The sequence below is a fragment of the Lissotriton helveticus genome, chromosome 8 (assembly GCF_964261635.1).
Source record: "Lissotriton helveticus chromosome 8, aLisHel1.1, whole genome shotgun sequence".
Lineage (NCBI taxonomy): Eukaryota > Metazoa > Chordata > Amphibia > Caudata > Salamandridae > Lissotriton > Lissotriton helveticus.
Window position 1 is genome coordinate 1,329,321,615 of NC_136069.1, and position 24,443 is coordinate 1,329,346,057.

General features: G+C 44.3%; 1 protein-coding gene across 2 annotated transcripts in view; it reads right to left on the reverse strand.

Moving 5' to 3' along the window:
- The window catches only part of FUNDC1 (FUN14 domain containing 1), a 143,543-nt gene that overhangs the window by 29,915 nt on the left and 89,185 nt on the right, over window positions 1-24,443 (reverse strand). The gene's annotated exons all lie outside the window — the stretch shown is intronic.

Below are 24,443 nucleotides of genomic sequence, written 5' to 3' on the forward strand. Positions count from 1 at the left end.
GTTGAGGGTCTGGGAAGGGGCAGTGAAGACGATCCCTCCAGATTTATCTGCAGTCCACCTGCAGCGTGCCTTGTCCTGCTGCCCAGCTGCTCGGAGGCTATAAACTGTATGGAAGTTAGCAGAATTCTTCAGGTAAATCATCCCCCAATGTCACTTGCATACTAAATGTAGCCTTTGTCACCTCTACAGTGTGAACCCATGGTTTGATCCTTCAATAAGGCCAATTTTTAGACAAACTGCATTTAATTTCCAGTCCTCAACAGTTCTCCTACACCTCCCTACAAATTTCCATCATGTAACATATCTCCACTGTTATTCCATTCCCCCTCCCACTTTTCAGGTTTTAAAGACTCAGAAGAGGAGGTATTTCCAGCAATCCTTTCATTCAGGATATATTTTACTTGGCACTTTGAGCATCGAATACGTGTTTCATAGATACATTGTACCAGTACTCCGCATTCCCAAAGGCTCCCACTAGGTGGTGCGATATCAACAGATAATCCAATTTAGATATTGACTGCATGGAATTAGAGTCATTCGAGTACTGTTGTCTATGGGAATTATGGGCCTTCCATAAATTGGCCATTCCGGTTGCAACCAACAGGTTTCCCAATTGGGTATCCTCCTTGCGGGGGGATACCAAAACAAGTCAGTTGGTCCCCGTCTCCCTTATGAGTCAGACTGCAGTCTGCCCCTACCAATAACAGGGCATCCGGGGCATCGATTATTAATTCTATGAGCCTAGCCAACCTTTCCCATTGCAGTCCAGATGGTAGGAACCAGGAGGCGACAACCAACCCCATGCCATTCCAGCAGCCTGTCACTGCAGCATAACATCCCTTGGGATCTATCCATGTTTTAGTCACCTGCAGGGGAAGCGATTTTTGCACCAATACACCCACTCCCTTCGATTCACTAGAAAAGCCTGCATGAGCCAGAAGCCGATACAACCCCGGGCTAAGGATGCAGGAGAAAGAGCACCCACCAATTCGGCTGTGATGAACTTGGGGTGTGTGGGTGACTGAAGAGGAGCAAAGGTGTCTAGCGGGTTGGTGGAAGTTCAGTCAATGGTTGAAGTAGGCAGGTCCTAGATCACGGAGGGCTTTGTAGGCGTGTATGAGGATCTTGAACTGGCATCTCTTCTGGATGGGGAGCTAGTGGAGGTCTCTCAGGTGAGGGACAACGTGTGTTAGTTTGAAGTGGTCCAGGAGGAGTCTGGCTGCCGCGTTCTGTTTGGTCCAGAGTCTTATGAAGAGCTGGGTGGAGATGCCAGCATTGAGGCCGTTGCCGTAGTCAAGGCGGCTGGTGAAGAGGGCCTGAGTAACTGTCTTTCTGGTGTTGGTTGGGATCAATCTAAATATTCTGCAGAGCATGCAAAGGGTGTGGAAGCAGGAGGAGGAGACTGCGTTGACTTGTGTTTTCATGGTCAGCTGGCTGTCTAGGATAATGCAGAGGATGTTAGGTCTTTGTGGATGTGGGTCCGAGTTTTGCCGGCCACAAGCTGTGGTCCCATGTTGATGTGTTCTTCCCGAAGATCAGTATTTAGGTTTGTTGGAGTCGAGTTGGAGGCAGTTGTCTCTCATCCATTTGGATACGATGGTCATGGCGTTGCAGAAGTTAGTTGTGGCATTGGAGGGGTCCTCAGTGAGAGAGAGGATCAGCTGAGTGTTGTCTGCATAGGAGATTATGTTGAGTCTGTGGGATCGGATGACATCTGCGAGGGTGAGTGGGGGGTCCTGTAGATGTTGAACAGGTTGGGGCTGAGGGAATATCCTTGTGGCACGCGGCATATGAAGTCTTTGGGTACGGCAGTGAAGGGAGGCAGTCGGATGCTCTGTGTGCATCCTGTAAGGAAGGAGGCGGTCCACTTTTGGACGTCTTGTTGTATGCCTATGTTGTAGAGTCTGTTGAGGAGGGTGTTGTGGGAGACCGTGTCGAACGCTGCAGAGAGGTCGAGGAGGATCAGGGCCACAGATTCTTAACGGTCAAGGAGTGTTCTGATGTCGTCTGATGCAGCAATCAGCGCAGTCTCAGTGACAGAATTCACTTCATGGTTTTGATAGTGCCAGGAAGGTACTATTCCCTATTTCACTTGGAGCGATTGTTGACTTTGAATTTTTCTTTACTGGAACAAACAAGAGTTATTGTTTCATTTTTCACAATCTGTTTACGCAAAGCTGATGGGTATGGAGTGAGAATTGCATTGAGATGGTGTGTATAGCGTCATAAGGTGTAGCGCTGGGATTAGTCGGTTAGTATGTGTGCCACACTGGGATTGGTTGTTATGTCATTGGGTGCCGCATTATGAGAGTTAAGTACAGTAGTGCCATGAAAGGATTGGGCGTGTCTGTTATGGAGTATTAGCTTGTGATTTGTTGAAAATTGTCAGTTATTTCAATTTGGAGTTTACGATTTCCATGTTGTGTTGTACGTAAAGAGTAAAAATTTAATTCTTTGAGAAAATACGAGCAATGTGGAGAAAGGATATGAGAATACCTGTTCTTGAGTAACATGAAGCTCCTCCATAGGGCACATTTCCACATTAAACAACAATCAAGGTCGGGTTACACAAGTGTATTTGAGACAAACAATGGAATAAGATCACAACGAATGAATGGCCCTTGCAATTTCCCCACATGGCACTTTTAACTTGAGAATAATTGAGAAACTAAGGTGAGTGTTGCATGAAATGAAACCTTCACCTAGACCTGCTCAATATGAGGCCTTGAATCCATGGGAGCATGTGGTACATGCGAAAGAGAAGGAAAAGTATAAACCTCAACCATGAAACCATGTCCATAGTTGGATGGAGGTAAAGAGGGATGCAGAGTAGCAGTGAAAGAGAGAAAATGTAATTTGAGGCATAGGAATGTACCTTATGATAGCAAAGGGAAGAAAAGAAAGAAAGACTTGAGAGGTAGGTGGGAATAAAGAGAAAGGTGGTGAGAGCAACAGTGACTCAGATGACAACGTTTTGGACGATTTGCTAACTTCTGGCAACCTCCATATAAGGTTGTTAATCAGGTTGTAGGAGACCAACAGTGCCCGATAGGAGTTGTGGGAGGAGGAACAAACACAGGTACAGGTGCGAGGGAGCACTCATTGATCAAGACTCCACAGAGGGTGGTCTGCCTCTAGTTACACTAGATCCATCAATGAAAGCCACAACTACTCCCATAATCGTTCTATCTCCAGGTACATCTGTTGTTACCACAGCCCCCAGTAATCTGATACTAGTACTATCCTAGATTTGGGAGCACAACCTTATACAAAAGGAAGTCCTCTTATAAGTGTGCCCGTTATTGGTGCTAAGGCAGATCCAGAGTAGCAAGTCTCAAAAAGGGAGGAAGCTCCTAGAGGATTGGATGCCTTGAGGCTTAGAGTTTGAGGAGCCTGCAAAATGAAACCTCGATTTAGAGCTCATAGAAGGGTTCAATGGAAAAGAGCTTTTATTTTTGAGCAGGGAAGCTGCAAGACGAGCTACTGAAACCCAAGAAAAGTTTGGAGAGTTGGCTGCGGAGTTTGGATCTGAGTCAGGATTTAAAGAAGAACTTCAGGATGTTTATAAGTGAAGGTACTCTTAAGAGTTTGAGAAGTCCAGGTTTGAAATTACATATTAGGGAACTATCAGGCAATAGTAAAATGCAGTAACATTCAAAAACTCAACAACCGATGGTCTAAGAAGAAAAGAAATCAGAAGTAGAAGGATGATACAGGTGGGCCACGTGAGGAAACTAGTTAGAGCGATCAAAGGTAAAAGCCTACCAGTTGAGAGAGGTGCATGGAGAAGGACATGTGCATGTGCCCTGGAGTCACAGTGACCTTTCCACAATTACAAAGCAGTTTCAAAAATTGGGAGATAACCCTGACCTATGGAAAGGTCTAAAAGTTTCAAAGGTGTTGTGGGACTCCTTAAGGAATATGCTACTTACCAGTATGCATCTGTACTTGGCATGTAGGGCAGCTGACATTCATATCTGTGCATAGATCGCCGCCTAGTGTTGGGTCTGGATGATTGCACTTTGTTGTCCTGGAAGAGTCTTCGAAGTATCACGAGATAGGTGACTCCTCCCCTGGACTACAGTGCGCATGGGCATCCTCTCCATCCTCCGATTGTTTTTCGCCATTGTGGCAGAGATGGAGATAGGAAAGTAAGAGATGGCCATGTGAAAGATAATGCTGCAGCTGCGACAGGCACCAGGGAGGAGGGTGGGCGATATGAATGTCAGCAGCCCTACATGCCAAGAACAGATGCATACTGGTAAGTAGCATATTCCGTTCGAGGCATGTGGGCTGCTGAATTCATATCTGTGCATAGACTGTATAGCAGTGTCTCCTCTAGCGGTGGGTACCTGTGCCAGCTGAAGCAGTTTGAAAAAGAGTTTTGAGGACAGCCTGGCCTACAGCAGCTTGTTGTTTTGCTTGCACGTCTACACAGTAGTGTTTTGTGAAAGAGTGTATGGTGGTCCATGTGGCTGCCTTACAGATGTCTTCGAGAGGAATGTTTCCTAGGAAAGCCATGGATGCCCCAATTTTCCTTCTAGAGTGTGCTCTTGGGGGGACGGTTAAAGTGCGATTAGCCTTTTGATAGCATATTTGAATGCACTTAACTATCCATCTGGCTATTCCTGACTTTGAAATGGGATTTCCTTTGTGTTGTGGTGCTAAAGCAACAAATAGTTGTTTTGTCTTCCTAAATGGTTTAGTTCTGTCTATGTAATAAAGTAGGGCTCTTTTCACATCCAATGTGTGTAGGGCTCTCTCAGCTACTGACTGTGGATTTTGAAAGAATACTGGCAGTTCTATTGATTGGTTGATATGGAAATTGGATACAACCTTAGGCATGAACTTAGGGTTGGTTCTAATAACCACCCTGTTGGCGTGTACCTGCATGAAAGGTTCTTGAATTGTTAGTGCTTGTAATTCGCTCACTCTTCTGAGTCAGGTAATTGCAACTAAGAACGTGACCTTCCACGTTGAGAATTGTAGTTCGCATGAGTGTAGAGGTTCGAAAGGAGGTCACATGAGTCTGGTAAGCACTATATTTAGATTCCAGACTGGGGAAGGGGGGTGTCTTGGAAGGATCACCCTTTTTAAACCCTCCTTGAATGCTTTTGATTGCTGTTTTGAAGGGGAGGTGTGCTGCTATAGCAGCGAGGTGTAGTCGTATAGAAGAGTATGCTAAGTTACATCTTTGTAGATGCAGCAGGTAACATATAATGTTTTGTATGGAAGCGTCTAACGGGTTGATTTGGTTATTGTTGCAGTAGATAACAAATCTCTTCCATTTAGCTGCATAGCACGCTCGTGTGGTTGGCCGTCTTGCCTCCCTAATGATGTTCATGCAGTCTTGGTGTAAGTTAAGGTATCCAAATTCTAAGACCTCAGGAGCCAGATCGCTAGGTTCATTTGATTGGGATCTGGGTGTCTGATTTCTCCATGGTTCTGAGTTAGAAGATGGGGTGCAAGGCACAGTCTTTGATGAGGAACTACTGAAAGTTCTAGGAACGTTGTGTACCACGGTTGTCTCGCCCATGTGGGAGCAACTAGGATTAGAGTGAGTGAGTGTTGCCGCAGTTTGCGTGCCACCAGCGGGATCAGCGGTGCTGGGGGAAAAGCGTACGCAAATCTGCCTCACCAGTTCATTCAAATCGCATTGCCCTGTGACAACGGATGTGGGAACCTGGCGGCAAAGTACTGGCATTTGGAGTTTTCTTTTGTGGCAAACAGGTCTATCTCTGGGTGACCCCACTCTTCGAAGAATGGTTGGAGAACTTGGGGGTGAATCTCCCATTCGTGTAGTTGTTGGCTGTGCCTGCTGAGCAGGTCGGCAATCTGATTGTCCTTCCCTGGAAGGTGTTCTGCTAGGAGAAATATGTTTTTGGGAATCGCCCACTTCCATATGCTTTGTGCCAGATGGGACAGCTGTGGAGAGTGCGTTCCTCCCTGTTTCTGGATGTAGTACATTGCGGTCATGTTATCCGTCCGGATCAACACCGTCTTGCTGTACAAGTATTTCTGAAATGCTTTCAGGGCAAGGAATATTGCTAGCAACTCTAGTTGGTTGATATGCAGCCTTTTCTGCTTGGTTGTCCAGAGCCCTTGTACTGTGTATTGAAGGAGATGGGCACCCCAGCCTGTCAGTGATGCGTCCGCTGTTAGCACTAGTTGTGGAACTGGCTCTTGGAACAGTCGCCCCTTGGAAAGATTTGGTGGATTCCACCACTGCAGAGAGTTGTGAGCGCGACTGTCCACCAACACTAGGTCTTTTAGTTGTCCTTTAGCCTTATTCCATTGCCGTGCTAGGCATTCTTGTAATGGACGCATTTGAAGTCTGGCATGGGGGACAATGAATATGCAGGAGGCCATCATGCCTATGAGCTGCATAAAGACTCGAGCTTGGAGAGTAGGAATTTGCGAATGAGCGTTTGCATACTGGCTATCCTCGCAGAGTTTGGATATGCTTTCGCCACTGAGGTGTTTATGGTGGCTCCCAGGTATTACTGTACGTGGGAAGGATGCAAATGCGATTTTGTGTAGTTGATTGAAAAGCCAAGGCTGTGTAGCAACTGGATCGTTTGTGACGTGTCTGCTGCACACTGTTGGTACAATTTTGCTTGTATTAGCCAATCGTCCAGGTAAGGGTACACATGGACGTGTTGCCTCCTGAGATGTGCTGCCACTGTCGCCAAGCATTTTATAAACACTCTTGGAGCCGTGGTAACCCCGAAGGGCAAAACCTTGAATTGGTAGTGTTGACCTTCTATTGTGAACCTGAGGTATTTTCTGTGGGCTGGATGGATGGGTATGTGAAAATACGCATCTTTGAGGTCCAGTGTTGCTAGGAAGTCTCCTTGCTGTAGCAACTGGAGCACTTGTTGTAGTGTGATCATATGGAAGTGCTCCGATAGTATATATTGATTTAGGGGTCTGAGGTCCAATATTGGTCTGAGGGAACCGTCCTTCTTTGGAATAAGGAAGTATAGGGGGTATACTCCTGTTCCTGGTTGGTAGAAAGGGACTTGCTCTATGGCCCCCTTTTCCAGCATGCATTTCATCTCTTGTTGTAGCAGGGTGATGTGTTCCGTGGACATAGGACGATGTTTGGGTGGTATGTTTGCTGGCGTAGAAGTCAGTTCTAGGCAATTTCCAGACTGGATAATTTCTCTCACCCACCTTTCCGTGGTAATTGCGTGCCAGACAGGTAGGAACTGTTGTAGTCTGCCTCCGACCGGTGTTAAGTGGTGTGGAGGCAGCGTAATGAAGTCACTGTTTTGTGGCAGTGGAGGCCCTGGTGTTATTGCCTCCACGCCCTCTTCCCTTATTACTGTTACCTCTGTAACCTCCCCTGGTTGTGTTCTTGTTGAAGGAACCTTGTGTGTTACTTTTGTATGAGGCAGATGTTTGTGAAGCATTCCCTCGTGTGTTTGCTCTGTATGAGGAGCGTCGAAAGGAGCCCCTATGTTGCAGAAATTGCAATGCACCCATAGATTTTGCGGTTTCTGTGTCTTTTTTCATTTTTTCCAAAATGGTGTCGACAGCAGGGCCAAATAGAAAATCTTGATTGACAGGTTGGTTAAGAATAGTGGACTGCACCTCATTCTTAAAACCAGAAATACGCAGCCATGCATGTCTGCGTAGCAAGACACTAGTATTAATTGACCTAGCTGTGGTGTCTGCAACGTCAAGCGCACATTTAATGGAGGCGTTTGATATGAACTTTCCCTCTTGGATGAGATCATTGGCTTGTGCTTTGAAAGGCTCGGGCAGGTGTTGCATAAGGCTTTCGAGCTGATCATAGTGTGCCCTGTCGTAACGAGCCAGTAGGACTTGTGTATTAGCAATCCTCCATGAGTTGGAGGCTTGTGCAGCTACCCTTTTGCCTGATGCCTCTAGAATTTTTGACTCTTTTGTCAGGGGGAGGGGCTTCCCCTGTTGTCTGAGAGTTGGCTCTTTTTCGTGCGTTGGCAACCACCAATGAATCTAGTGGCAACTGGCCCTTGATGTAAGTAGGGTCTGTAGGAGCCGGCCTATATTGTTTTTCTATCCTGGGATTGATCACCCGTGCCCTGGCTGTATCCTTAAATATGTCGGTGCGTGTTTTAGAACTCCCTTCAGCATGGGAAGTGTTTTGACACTTTTTTCTGCAGTAGTGAATGTGTCAAAAAGGAAGTCTTCCTCCACAGGGTCACTATGCATGTCCACATTGTGGAATTGTGCTGCCCTGTCTATGAGTTGGTTGAAGACTACAGTGTCATCAGTAGGTGACGGTTTAGTAGGGTAAGTGGGTACATCAGGGATGGGATGGGTGTCATAAGGGTCTGTTGGCTCTTCCCAAGGTTCCTCTTGGTGAAGATCTTGTGGGAAATCATATAGAGGCTGTGGCTCATACCCTGTGTCCCCCTCATCGTCCCCGTGGTGAGAAGGTGAGGAAGGTACAAAAGGTGTGGTAGGCATGATAGGTTGAAAAGGGCTGAAGGGTCTTGAGGGAGAAGTCCCAAAGTCCTTTTTCTTCAGTGGAATAGGTGAATCAGGTTCAAAGTCCAAAGGCCTTTTTTTTCCTATGCAGGATGGTAACTTTACCAGTCTCTGGATTTATGTATATTTTAGCTTGGTCGTCTGATGGATCTGGGTGGAATAATTCTTCCTCTACAGTCCTGGGTTTAGTGTTAGACTTTTTCGGGTCGGTAACACTTGGTTTTTCGACGACTTTCGGAGTCTTGTGTGGCTTTTTGGGCTCGGGCCCCGATTTTGGATCGAGGATTGGTTTCGGGTCGACCGGAATTTTGAGGTCGACATGTTTTTTTGTGCTCCGTAGGCTTCTTCGGATGAGTGTCTTTCACCGAGTCGATGTTCTTATTTGGATCGACTGGTGTCTTTGGAGCCGTTGTCCTTGGGTCGACAGGTTTTCCCGGTTTTGAAACTGGTTTCGGGGCGGCACCGGTTGCCGGGTCGACGTTTTTTGGAACAGCAGGCTTGCTCGGGTCGGCGACCTTCTTCGGTTCGGCGCCCTTTGGCTGTGGGCCTTTGTTCGGGTCGACCGACTTTTTGGGGTCGACGGTTTTTGGCTGAACGGCCTTTGCCGGGTCGACAGTCTTCTTTGGCTCGACGCCCTTTGGCTGTGCGGCCTTTTTTGGATCGACGCCCTTTGGGTCGGTGACCTTCTTTGGCTCTGGAACCTTCTTCGGGACAATGGCACTGGGCCCTGGGGTTTCTGAAGGTTTCGGTTTAGTTTTCGGAGCCGAGCCGGAAGGCGGGGCTGGCGAAATTTGTTTGTGATCTTGGCTAAGGCCTTTTGGCGATGCCTCGACCGGAGCCTCTGGTAACGGGTTAATCGGTGTCGGGGGTGTTGTACTCGCGATTTGCCCCAACGGGATTTCGTCGTCGGAGTCAGAGTAATCCTCGACGGTGACGATTTCTAGGTCCGAGTCAGGGGCGTTCTGTAGATCCTGGTCATCATCGAAGATGTTGTCCGGTTCCGGTGCCTGTCGCTGCATTTCTTGCTGGGCAGCCCGTCGGTTTCGTATCGGTTTTTTTGGAGCGAAACTGGGCACAGGCTGGGCAGGTTTCTTCCCTATGGTCTGTGGAAAGGCACTTGTTGCATACTGAATGTTTATCAGTATGTGGGAACTTGTAGTGGCATTGTGGGCACCTTTTAAACGGGCTTCTTTCCATCGACGGTCGGCTCACGTGGCGTCGAAAAGGCCCAACGGCCCGCGTCGACGACCGATTCGAGATGGAAGGTTGGATCGAGTAGAGAGGTACAGAACGAGAACAATACCGCCGAAGTCGAAGGCCTTTTGGCCTTTAGAAAAGTTTTGTTTTCGATTCAGAGTTGGAGTATAGGAGTTTGCATCCGAACCCAATGGCGGAAAAAAACAATCTGAGGATGGAGAGGATGCCCATGCGCACTGTAGTCCAGGGGAGGAGTCACCTATCTCGTGATACTTCGAAGACTCTTCCAGGACAACAAAGTGCAATCATCCGGACCCAACACTAGGCGGCGATCTATGCACAGATATGAATTCAGCAGCCCACATGCCTCGAACACACCTTCTTTGGCATCGTGGTTCCTAATGATTGGTGACCAGAATGAAAGGTAGCCTTAGCTTGCCCAGCTGCTGAATCACAGAGAGATGCTAGAACAAATGCGCCTTCTTCTACTGTCATGGCCAAGTATAATCAAGTGATTACATTTCTGAAAACAAAGGTTCCACAGAAAGAGGATGATTGTCTGAAGATAATCAGAACTACCTGACAGTCTAAAGAGTGTGTGCATGCCAATTATGGGAGGTCAGAGTGGGCCATATGTAAATGTAAAGGCGAATGGCCACCCTGTATCATTTTTGATTTATACTGGAGCTACCCGCTATACTGTTAGAACGGTAGAGGTACTGAACCTACCCCTCTCGTGAAAAAAAGTCCACGTTTTAGGCATATCTTATAAATAGAGCACAAACCCAGTTTCAGTTAAAATCCCTGTGAAAATAGAGCCTCTTGAAGTTGATCATCAGTACGTAATATGCCATTACAGTCCAGTCAATCTACCTGGCAAAGATTTACTCTGTAAGATGGATTGCGTCATCTATTCCACATGGGACAAGGTTGAGCTTAGACACACAATGAAATGTAGATTTCAAATTGAAAACTCAAGATTCAACCGTTGTGTTGTTCCCAGTTTTATTAAGTGAAGACTTACCTTCTGTCTTAAGAGATTTGGTGAAAGAGGAAGTCTGGGATTTTCCAGGCAAAGTTATTGGTCGTATTAGGTATGCAGAACCAGAGAAAATAACCATAAAACTGTAGGGTATCACTGAAATCCCCAATACATCCTCTCATCTGAGGTGGTGGCTAAAATTACGCCCATGACTGAATCTATGCTAGAACAAGGAATCCAAAAGGAAGTATTAGGGAGTCCCAGCAATTCCTCTGTGATGGGTTTTCAGAAGTCAAATAAGAGACGTGGAGAATAATTCAAGATTTGATAAAAGTGAACCAGATCATTGTAACATGCAGTTCCATGGTACCAAATCCTGCCTTGATACTCTCTCAAATCCCTTGTGATGCTGAATGGTTCCGTCACTGACGTTTGTCAGACACTCTTTTCCATTCCTCTACATAAAAATAGTCAGTTAGTTTTTGTCTTTTGATTTTTAGATAGAATTCTGTCATGATACAGACTCCCACAAGGGTATACATAGTCCCTTGATCTTCAATTGGATCTTGAAGAAGATGCAACTCGGTTCTCGTCCAGTACACAGACTACCTACTGGTGACATCTCTAACAAAGGAGCTTTGAAGGAAGAAACCATTGCTTTGTTGAACCATTTGGCAGAAAGTGGACACAAGGTGTCCCCAACAAAATTGCAGTACTGTCAGAGGGAGGTTCTTTAACTGGGACACCACATTGAGGAAGTAGCAAGGAAAGTGTTCCAAGACAGAATCTTTACAATCCCAAGAATTAACCCCTTATACAATGCAAAGAGAAGTCAAGGTGTTTCTGGGAATGGTGGGCTACTGTCCACTGGATTCCCAACTTTTCCTCAGTGGCAAAGCCTCTGTAGAGACTTAAACACAAGGATGTGTCTAATCTGCCTCCTTGGGATAACAAACACATGAGTGTCTTCCTAAAGGTGACCGAGAACCTCTGTTGCACCCCGGCTCTAGGAATGTCTGATTACGACAAAGAGGTTATCCTCTACTGCTATGAGCGTGAATGGTGCGCCTTGTCCGTGTTACCTGCTTATTGTTATGGTTCCACACTCAGTCAAGATTTTGTTGACCCACACTCAATCACAGCAAACAGTTGACTTACAAGATACGGGGAGCAGGTGATTTTAGAGGCGGATGTTTGTTGATGGGTGTTACTTAAGAGATGGATGAGGAATTCTGAAAGCAGCTTATGCTGTGTGCACCTTGGATGGTGTTGTGGAAGCCTCCAATTTGTGCAATGTAACGTCTGCATAGGTGGCTGAACTGCTTGCTCTTGCAAGAGCATTCTGTGCCTCCAACAGCTTGAGAGTTATCATCTATACTGATAATCAGTATGATTTTGACATGGTCCATCAATTCAGACAGATCTGACGCAGAGCGGTTTCATGACTTCCTCTGGTTCCTCTATATAGAATGGAAATTATGTTATGGATTAGCTTGATTCATTGCAATTGCTTAGAGAAAAAGCTGATGTAAAATGTGCAGAGATCAAGCAACAGGAGTACACCCATTTACCCAGTTGAGACCTGGGTGATGAATGTATGTAACAAGAACAAAGTCTCAACAGATGATATTCAAATAGGATATTAGATAAACATGCACATATAGTTGCAAAAAGGAAAGACAAAGGAGAATCCAAAGTTAAAGGATGTGCCAGAGGCACTATGTATTTAGAGCTAGTGTCGGGAAACAGTAGTATAAGCACTGTTTACAGTGAATGTGGGTGTAACTTGAAAACACTTTGTGCACATACGTGCTTGTGACACACAGGGTGGGCAGCGCAAGTGACACAGCGATGAGCGGCGCAGGGTGAACAGTAGTGAAAATATTTACAAAGTACTTTAGGTTCACAAATAATTATTTACAAGAGTTTATTGAGGATTTAACACTTTGTGAACCCGAGGCAAGCACCAAAAGTCGAGCTGGGAAGTCAACGGCGTTGACCCATTCTAAGTCTGGGTCATCTTCAGGACCAGGTTACCGTTGTGTTGGTGCTGATGTGGGAGAGTACCAGAAGGAGTAGATCACTGGTAGTGGGTCCAAGGCCCAAGATTGTTAATGTACTACCAGCCGAAGTACATAAGTGATATGCGCCACAGAAATCCAGCGGTTAACATCATTGAATCGGACTCACCAATCATGGTTACCAGCCGTTAGGATCCTGCTTGGACCTCGCATACCTGCCATTTCCCTTGCTGACTAAACCTCTGACCCTCGGACGCTTCATCCTTGATGCCGGCAGCGGACTAGCCCTAGAACTGCTGCCATACCGGCCCTCCATCACCCCGGACGCTCACTCATACCGCCGGCCCTTGGCTGACTACTTCCTCACACACACACACAGTAGCCCGTGTGACATTGCCCATCCTTCCAATTCTTAGGACGTTAACCGCTGGATTTCTGTGGTGCATAGCCCTTATGTACTCCGGCTGGTAATACATTAACAAAGTTGGGCCTTGGACCTCCTACCAGTGATCTACTCTTCCTGGTCCTCTCCCACATCAGCACCAGCACAACTGTAACCTGGTCCTGAAGATGACCCTGGCTTACCAAGGGTCGAAATGCCGTTGACTTCCCACCCACATTTAGTGTGAACAGTGCTTATACTACGGTTTCCCGACACTTGCTCTAAATGCATAGTGCCTCTGGCATTTCCGTAAACTTTGGAGTCTCCCATGTCTTTTTATATGAGCATGTTTATCTTATAGCCGATTTGAATATCACCAGTTGAGACTTCGTTCTTGTTACACACATTGTAAACTATGCAGCACACAAGAGTGGATGGGATTTTGTGACTGCCGGAAACCACTATGAGGATGAGATGGCTACTACGCTTGAATCCTCTTCAATGAATAGGGACCAGTAATGTGAGTCTGAAAGTAATGCTATTTCAAACATGTTGCGAAGCATGACTGATTCTTGGGAAAAGCTAAAGCCTATGGAAGCCCCAGAGCCTGAAACTAATAAATGGGTTAGGTCTGCGTGTGTGAAGAATCAGGATGAGGTTTGGGTTTCTGCAGATAGGAAACCAGTCCTACTTAAATCTCTGGTATCTCCCAAGGCAAGGAATGTCTACAGTCCCACTCACAGAGGGAGTGAGGTCGTGGTTCTGTCTCTTCAAGACCTACTGGTTTAATCCTCATTTCTGTGTCATTGCACAGAACTTGGGTCACGGAGGTGTTACTTCCAGCAGTTAAATGCGGGAAGGAAGATGATTATAACCACAAATCACATAGGGAGATCAGGTGGTCCCTTTAAATCGCATGCAACTCGATTTTGGGGAAATGGCCATTTGCAACAAACTCTGCTATATTTTTGTAGTAGTCTGTAGTTTTTCTTCTTGGGTGGAAGCTTACCCAACGGGGGGAAATGAGTCTCACAGTGGCTACAAAATTACTGCAGAGTGAGGTAATCCCTCAATTCTGCCTACCTGTTTCTCTGGAGTCAGACTGTGGCAGCAATTTTAAAAACACGATCATGAAAATACTGCATGTAGCACTTCAAGTGTAGCTACAAGCCTGAGGCATCTGGTATCGCGGAGTAAGTAAACCGGATGTTGAAGTCCCAACTGGCTATGGTGTGCGTGCCCACTTCCCACATGTGGCCAGATGACCTTCCCTTGGTTCTGAGGAGTCTCCGAAGCACTCCTGGACTGAACTCTCCCTGACATGACATTGATGGAGAGTGCAGTCAGACTTCCTGCCATGCCAGCATCTACGTTTATGAATTGGCAACTCCACTTCCAAGGCAAGAACAGTGGCATGACATAAAACTGGGGATCTGGGTCTTGGTGATGAAACAAAACAGGAAAATTGTTCAGCTGAAATGGACTTTTCAAGTCACCTATGTAACGAATATTGCTGTGAAGTGTCAGGGTCTCCCAAACTGGTCCATGTCTCCCACCACAAGAAAGTGAGACAAGCCGCTAAAGGAGTGAAGACAACACCTGCTAATTTGCAGAGTCAACCTATAGCACATAACGACTGTTCATACAAAGGAATGTATTCCGCACAAACGGCCCAAAGTAAAGCACAGACAAGTGCAGAGCCTGTGGTGAATGAGCTACATGTAAGAGTAAAGCAAACAAAAGAAACGGAGGATGGACGCCCAGAGACCGAAGAAGGTGCAAGCACTAGGTCACAGCAGTGCAAAGAAGGAAAAGGTGGAAGAAAGGTAGTGAGAGACAGAGTTGTGTCAGAGGAACACATCCCAGAAACGATCAGCGAAGAAACAAGAGGCAAGCGGGCAAAGTGACAATGACTGAGAACAACCAGTAGTTTGAAGATCAAAGAGACAAGAAAGCCTAGACGAAGGTACTTAGTCCCTGAATAGACTTACTTGGCTGAAAGTGGGCCTTACTCGAGAACACAGGAGGCTGAGAATCAATAGAGTTTTTTAAAAACCACTGTGAAAAATAACTGACTGTTTATTGATTGAATTCAAGCAACAGTCCAAAAAGCTGAAAATTCATGCTTGATATTCTTAACATCCTGTGAGCTTACTAGGGCGCAGGCTCCAGAAGAAGAGTAGAGTTGTCCTATTATTGTAAACCAGCTGTGGGGTTAGGTTCAGATTCTGAAGTAAACTGAACTGATATGCTTATATTGGATGAAATGACAGTTTTGCTGAATTTGCACATAAGCAATAGGAAGAATTTTACTTTTTGATCTGACAAGAGGGAAACCATGGTGTCTAATACACCCAAAAGATGTCTAGTGATAGTAACAATAGAGGCAATATATTTAGTCTTATTAATGATTAGCTTATTAGTGGGTCTTAATTCTTCTGTTAAGCATGCTTCCACTAAAACTAAATCTGATTCAGCTTAATTAGATGAGCAACATAGAAAACTTTACATAGAGATGGATCTGAAGGAAACTATTCTGAACACACTTTGTTCAAACTATTAGAGGAGCATTCCAAGATCATGCATGCACAAGAGTGTTACATATGCATATACTTAACGGCATTCCCAGCAACTGGCATCACATACCATAACTTACCACAAGTCAAGTCAAAATATATGTTTATTATGACCATAGTCTTTAAACAATACAGTGAACATAACGCAGAATGGAGTATGTACCATAAATTCGTACACTTATTTTTAAAACTTGTCCATTAAAGGATCCTACACACCATTTATCAAAAATACAAAATTCAATAAAATTTACACTTATGTTAAAACTTATTTTGTATATTAAAACCTATTCACATTTTTACTACTCCAAGGAATTCATTCCGCTAAAACCATACAGTACTACATGTTATTCTTTGGTTCTCGATGCACTCAGGGCCGCCTTTAAAAATTTCCCGAGGGCAATTACAATGTCGATATAGGGGATTTCTATTAAAAGGCTTGCTGCCTGCGATCTTGTTTTTACATCATATCTTATAAAAATTGGGCGCAGCCAAAGTTTCCTATGTTCTAGGAGTGTCAGACAATCCAACATAATATGCAGCAGGTCTACCTTGGTTCCCAGATTACACCTGCAGCGACCATCCAGATCTAACATTTTTAGTTTAAGGTCTCTATTTATTAGCCATGGGTTGATCCCAATTCTAAGCCTCAGGATCTCTTGCCTGAGTCCACGATTGGGTAATCTATCAAGGTAGGGGAACCAGTTTTCTTGGGACCAGGCATTTAGCATATGCGCGACTGATTTTTTTCTTTGTTAGATAGCCTATATCAAGCACTTTGGAGACTTCTTTACCCCTTTGCTTCAGGTCACCTTTGGTACTTTGGATTTGATAAGTTCCCAAGTCCAAGCCGATCTCTAATGAATTACAGATTCCCTTCAATTTTTCCCTGCTGGCCTTCGCCCATTTTAGCTCACTTTTCTGAATTTCTTTGCGACGCCAGTAAGCTACTTTTTTACTTTCTGAGTCTTCCAATCTCTTCCAGAATCTGATCACAGCCATCTGGGTTAGTATCGTCCAGGACTTTGTGCCTATTTCAGTTCTGATGGCTTGTATCATAGCAGATTGGGGAAGTGATAGGAGCCTTTTTATACAGTTCCCCTCAATCACGTCCCAAGATCCCTTACCGCTCAAATAAAGGATCTCTGCGCCATATAAAACTTGGGGGGGGATCATTGCGTCAAAGGCTCTAAGCAGAGGTCGGTGTGACATCTCGCCATAGTCCCCATTAAACCTTTTTAGGCCACATATGGAAGAGAGAGCCTTTGCCTTTTGGGATTCCAAATGGGTATTCCAATTTAGAGTCCTATCGAACCATATACCCAAATATCGGTACTCATTAACCGTCTCCAGTTTAAGGTCACCTATGTACCAGCTGAATCTACTTAATTTTTTCCCAAAGCATAGGGTTTTAGTTTTATCCAGGTTGATAGTTAGAGATTTCCTGGTACAATATGTGTTAAAGGCATTAAGCTTCCTTTGGAGGCCCCTCTCGGTCTGATCTACAATTACCAGGTCATCCGCGTACAATAGGCAGGGAATCTTATTTCCATCCATTTTAGGACTGGCGCTGCCCTCCCCCTCTAGATAAGCCGGGAGATCTGACAGGAAAAGCGAAAAAAGTTGGGGGGCCAGCACACAGCCCTGTCTTAATCCATTTGCAATGGGTATTTTTGGGGTCAAGGAACCCACCGTATCTTTAATAACTTGACCCCAGTTTTCCCTATGTAGTTCTTTTATTATAGTAAGGAGGTCTTTTGGAGTATTTAACCTCTTTAGGGTCTCCCATAGGCAGGTCCGATCCACAGAATCAAAGGCTGCTTTGAAGTCGACGAAGCAACAGCATAACTTGCCATTTTGTTCCGTCGACTTCCTCGCCATCGCCCATAGTGCAAATCTGTTGTCTATTGTAGAGTGGCCCGCTCTAAATCCACCCTGTTCTATAGGAATTACTTGGTGCTCATCTACCCATGCATTCAGTTGTTTCAAAATAGTTTTAGAAAACACTTTCTCACCTACATCTAGGAGATTTATCAGCCGGTAATTTTTTGGCTCCTCTTTGCTCCCTTTCTTATGGATCGGCCTAATTACGGCCCCTTTCCAGGTTGGGGGCATTACCCCTTCTTTTAGTACTACCTGGAACATCTTGGCAAGAAATCTCGCCCACCATTTAACCTCGGTTTTCAGAATTATTGCTGGTAGGTTATCTGGGCCTGCTGCCCGTGTTAGCTTTAGTTCTTTTATTGTGAGCTCAACTTGCTCTTCATTAAATTTAAGTAGAAGGTCTACTGAGATTTCTTGCCATGTTCTGATCGCCATCTCCCCACTTGGGGTCCTAGCCCCGTACAGATCTCTTATGTACCCTTCCCAGGCAGCCTCACTCACCATACAATTTAATTCACCGTCAGTTGCTCCAGTTGTAGCCTTTACTAGTTGCCAGAATTGTCTTCCATTATTGTTCTCTATGGCTTCTAGTAATTCTAACCAGCATTTTTCTTTATATAACCTTTTTACGGAGGATACCATTTGCTTGAATTCTTTTTTAAGTTTTACTAACTGTTCCTGTCTCTCTAGGGTGAAGTTCTTTTTTTGTTTCCTTTGTACTGATCTTATCTCCCTTTTCTTATTTTGGCACGCCACAGAAGACCCTTTACCACAGTGTGTTTGTTTTACCCTTAAGGGATTATCCCTTTTGAATTTTATCTTTAGACATTGAACAACTTCTTCTAATTTACCAATAAACCATTTCAGAGTTTTATTCTCACAACTTACCACATTTCCTTTCTTGCAGTGAAATGACAAGTCTTTTCTACCAGGAAGGTCGCTATGAGTATTAGTTCTCGAACTAGGACTTACTTTTAGAAGCGGTTCCTATGTATAACAATCTTCATCTGAATTCTGGAGCCAAGTTTGTGGAAAAGATAGGACATTACTTTAGGTCCGTCACAGAAATGGATATCCCTAAATTTGTTAAACCTAGAATTACGTCTAAGTTAACTAGACCTGAGAAATATTTTATCAAAGAATTGGATGAAAGCGGGGAAGCAATTGAAAGGAAGGTAAACAGAGGCGCTAAGAAGCGTTGGGAGAAGTAAGAGGGAAAGTTGAAAGCTGCAGGAACATATAAGAAGTTAAATTTGGGTATGCAAAAAATTATATTTAATGACACGAAAATAACAAGTTAGGAATTCTCAGAAGGTGAGTTGGAGTGAATGTGTGCAGAGATTGGAAGTTATGGATGAACAGATACTTTCAGGAAAGGGTCCTGTTAAACCTGGGACTTAATATGTATGCTGGAACAATGCCTACTTTCACCTTCCAGGACTGGCAGCTGCTACTTAGCTTTAGTGTTTCCAAATATGTATCATGTAGATGAAATAGACGCTAAGGGAGTGGTGATTCATGGAAGAATTAAACGTAGTGCCCTACAAGTAGTAGGTTTATCTTTGGCACTATGATTCCTTTTGTAGGTGTAGTTCTGAATGATTTAAAGATTAGAAAGCTGTATACACTGGTTTAGAGCCTTGCTATTAGTACAGCTGGTGTTTTAACAGCTATTAACTCTGAGTTTACTACAATAAGAGCAATTGCTTTGCAGAATAAGCTTGCCTTAGATAACTTACTAGCAAAAGAAGGCGGAGTCTGTCACGTTTTTAAGTTCTCAGCAATGCTGCACACACATACCTAACAAGTAACAAGATTAAAAAGTCTATTACCAAAATCTTAGATTCCTGGAAAGGGTGGGTCAAAATACAATGCAGGAAAGCAGCTGTCTAAATCAAATAGGAGAAACATGCCATTGAGTTGGAAGAGTTGAAGTCACATTTATGATGAGCTGAGAGACTTGGGGGAGTGCAAGAGGCAAACTACGAAAGTTGACAACTGTTGTGTAAAGGGAAGAGTTTAGAAAGAAACTTGGGTTTAATGTGTGGTGACTCCCAGAGTCACCAGAGGAAGGTTATTGCTGAAGACTTTTTCTTAGCTAAATGTCTTGCTTCAATATAAATATTAACATGTTACATGTAACTGTACGTAGGGTGTATTTTTTTATGTTTAGCTTGGCTATATTAATGTAGGCTGCATTTTAAAATGGTAAACATCTGGTTGGCGTTGTTCCCTGTCATGTGTCTTTCTGTATTTCTGGGGAAAACAGAGCCAGCAATCGTAAATGAGTTTTGTTTGTTTTCTGTTCTAAAGTGATAATGTTTTCTTTATGCAATCTTTGTGAAAAGCACTAACAAGCACCTGATGGGAACTGCCTGTACGAGATGTATCTCATTATGTTGTAAAAAACTGCTAGTCCAAAGGACACTGAGTGAGTTCATTTCGTTTTAGCTTGCGAAAAATAATGAAGTGGTCTTTTCTGCTGTGTCTTAACCCAACTGGCTTTTCTGCTGTAAATTATGTAAATGTTAAAAATGTATGATTTAAACTAATGCAATGGAGAAGCAGATGCGGATTCCCTTTTTCCCTTACTTATGATGCCATTGCTTGTAGAAGCTCTTTTTCCCCCCTAACACAGCATGTAGGGTATGCACTCTTTAAATTGATTTTTCTCTCAAACTTTCCTTTTGAGACAACTTTATAAAACATTGTCTTTGCTTTATGGACTGGAATTGCATTGAATTATACATTCACTATTGCATTAATGTATTATCGATTACAACTAATATTGACGATTTGAGATTGTAACTGTCCTAGTCCTTTAATAAACCTTAATGGTTTGAAACGTAATCACAGTCTTCATTATGGAGCTTAATGTGTTTTACCTTATTGAAAATGTATTGAACTTTGATGTCAGCCTCAGGAGGAACTAAAGATTAATTTGAGGGCACTTGTTGAACCTGAACTGGCATAAGAATATGCATAAAGAAAAGCACCCTATCACACTGAACATAAGCGAGTCACTTTATGTTGCACAAAATGGATAATAACAGAAATGAAAACTGTCCTAAATGTGGACATACTGCAAAGAAATATGTGACAGGATTCAAAAGATTTCCATAACATCACAAGGGAGGAACGCATAGAAATACAATCTCTTACAGAGGATAAAGGGATTACGATCAAACAAGCAGACAAAGGTGGAGCTACTGTGATTCAGTCCCCCAGAGACTACAACATGGAATGTCATCGACAACTCAACAATAGGAAATTCCATACTCCTATTACAGTCAACCCCACAACACGCCTAACCAATGAAATCACCACAATGGTTTTCGAAGCAGAAAATAATGGGTGGGTCTCCAGGAAAGAAGCTGATTTTTTAATCAGTAAACAGCCTAAGGTACCATACTTTTATATTCTACCAAAAATACACAAGGGTATCACACCCATCCCTGGCAGACCCATAGTTTCTCGGCTCGGGTCCCTTTTGGAACCCCTGTCCAACTTCGTGGTTGTCTTTTTACAACCGCTGGTGGAGAAAACTCCGGCCTATTTAAAGGACACCACTGAGGTACTGCGCATTATTGATAATTGGGACACGAATACTGAGATTGACCTGCTGCTAACATTAGATGTTGAGCAGCTTTACACCAACATCCCCCAAGGCGATACACTCCTAGCTGTTGAAACAGCTTTGAGAAATAGCGAATGGTCTTCCACGACACCCATTTCCTTCGTCATGCAGTGTGCTACATTAGCACTGACAGAAAAACAATTTTGAATTTGACAATCACCTCTTCCATCAGTCTCAGGGTATGTCTATGGGAAATACATTTGTCCCTAGTGTGGGGTGCCTCTACATGGCCAATTTCGAACAAGAAATTATACTCAATCCCAACAACCCTTTTGGCAATAACCTGAGACTATGGAAGAGGTATATAGACGACATACTTGTCTTCTGGAGAGGTGACTTACCCACCTGTACACAATTCTGTGAATGGATGAATACTAAAAACACTTACCTTAAGTTCACCCACACCATCTCTAGTACTCAAATCCCGTTCTTGGATTTAACTATCAGGCTCAATGAGGGTAGACTGGACACCACACTCTACAAAAAACCAACACATACTAATAGCTTACTTTTATACAGTAACTACCACCCCAAAACATTACGAGAGAATCTACCTTTTAGCCAATTCCTCCACCTAAGAAGAAATTGCACCTCAGAACAGGACTACAAAAAAGAAGCCAACCAGTTAGCTACCAACCTCAAAAAGAGACAGTACCCTGAGAGGACAATAAGGAATTGCAGGAAGCGAGCCCGTAACAATAACCGGTATGGGCCCCTTGAACCGAGAATAAAGGCATCTGATAAGACCATCACCTGCGTAACAACATTCTCACCCAAATCCAACCTTATCAGAAAAATCATCAATAAACACTGGGGCATCCTTAGTGGAGGGGATTTTGACACTCGCACAACCACGATTTACAATTAGGAGATCCAATAATCTTAAGGATCTTTTAATACACGCCAGGTCGGCCCCTAAAAACATTACCACACAAAAAAAATCTGTGGGGTCTCCCCCCTGTTACTGGTCACTACCCCTGTGGTTCCTGCGCAGTCTGCCCCGAAACTAGACCTACAAAAGAAATAAGATTGACAGACACCTTCACGTGGGTCATGCCAAGACACACAAATTGCAATACTAGTCACTGTATTTATTTGTTGCTATGCCCATGTGAGAAATTCTATGTGGAGATGACCATGAGACCAGCCAAAGTGAGGGTAACTGAGCACTAGAGCAATATCAGATGTGGTAGAATTACAACAAAACTTTACACACACTGTCTTGAGAAAGAATATACACCTGAATGCATCAAATGGCTTATTCTTGAAGCAAACCCCAACAACAACACAAAGAGCTCTGTTCAAGCTTGAATAGAGATGGGTTCACCTCCGGCAGGCTGCTCAAAATGGGCTGAATGACGAAATTCCTTGGGTTGCATTGAACCCCTGAATTATGGTTGCATTCTGATTCTATTTTACTCTCTTGTTCAAGTGGTATACTACCAGGCGTTTTACCTACCGCCCTAATACACCAACCACTTACATCATATGCTCACGCATTTTGGGATGAGTACCATCTTTGATCAGTCTTCAGCCACATTGAGTAAAATCGGTCTCTCGCCTTTCTTCCAGTGAAGAACTAATTAGCATACCCTGCTCGAATTCACCAAGGGCCCCTAGCATTACCTCCATCGATATGCCAAGTGCCCATCACTTTGTTCACATCAGTAATGTGGTTTTAACGTCTGCACCATAGTGTTTACTTATGCCCCCCACCGGCTTTTTATTTTTCAGACACGGCGTTTCTACTAAGATTACCTCCTTCTATAACATTTGGTCAGACCCTTCCACTATCCTCCTAGGATCAGCCGGGGCCTTTTCTACACTCCAAGATGGACGCCGCTATTCCAGTCGACTACACATGACATGCAGCCTTCTACGCGGTCTCCTACCTAGGCCACTTCCCTACAATCACATGGCCTATGACCATGAAGTTTACTTAAACCTTCCCTCCGTAGCCCTAGTTACCTTCCTGAGGAGCAGTGGTAGGGGTAGGTTGTTTGATCGGTTCCGACTAGGAACAGGTAAACACTCCGGATTGACTGTATACTGTCTAGATTGCTGGTGGGCGTATCGCATGGCTCAATGACCGCTGCTTCCCCGTCATTTTGCCTAAACAGGTCTTTGAACTTTGAGACGGGGAGTTACCGATATTTTGCGCTGGCTCCTACACCCACGCCCTCACAAGAGTTTCTTAACCTGGCGTTACTATGCCCTAACGAGCCTGTCAGACTGGTGGGGGCCCTCATTGTTTCCACCGTGTGATCCGGCTTTGCTGATTTCACCTCGGGCGGACATGGATGCCCGGCGCAGTTCTTTCGGACCTCGCACATGAGCTAGTACTGAGACTCAGAGGGTTCGATTTCGATTTTGAAATTATCCCGTAACTCTTGCACCGCATCTTTTCAAAAACCGCTTCGCCTCATGATGCGGTACTCAGTTTCCTCGCACCGGTGGCACGGTTCCATCCGGTCTTCACAGATCCTATGCTTACACACCAGTTTGCCTCCTGTTTTATTACTTCCTTTTTTTCCCCCTGATAATAGTGACACTACTGTTTGAGTGTCCCATTAACCGCTGTACCAGACAAGGCCAGAACACACACTACTTTAGGTGAGTCATTCACAAAGGCTTGTGTTAGCAGGTTCAGTCTATGGGTTTAGTCTTTGGTGTTGAATCTGTTTCCTGTTTCTTCTACACGGACGTCTTGTCAACCAGAGGGGCACCAAAGGCATGGGTCACCCCACTGGTACAAAGCGTCGTTTTTAATCTGATGCATCTTCACTGGCACTGCATCCCATGAGTTTTGACGCACAAACACAGGATTGCTGTACATGTATGTATTTTATCTCTGATTTGCTTTGTACTTCAGGCAGTCTCCATCACCTAGGAGGATTGCCCCTAGGCGTTTGACAGTGGCAAGTTGAATAAATACACTTACCACTCTTTTATGTAGATAGTTTCCTTTTTCACGAATTGTCCTTTTTCTCACAGTCCTGAAGAATCGCCAATGATCTTATATAGACAATCACTAGGCGAGAAACATGTCGACCATCAAAGAGTAGAGTAGGGTTTCTTTCACCTAGTTCATAGAACACACTACCCTCCTTTTCTATTTTTATTTAGGTACGGTACCCAACAGAATAAAGTCTTGCAGAGGAATCCTTAACCTATTTTAATACACTGCACTTACATCTACATCTGACTAGGACCCCTCACCCCCACTGCACCATTATGGCAAGGAACAAAAGATCTCCGATAAAGAGCCCCTTTAAGGGTGCCCGTTGGG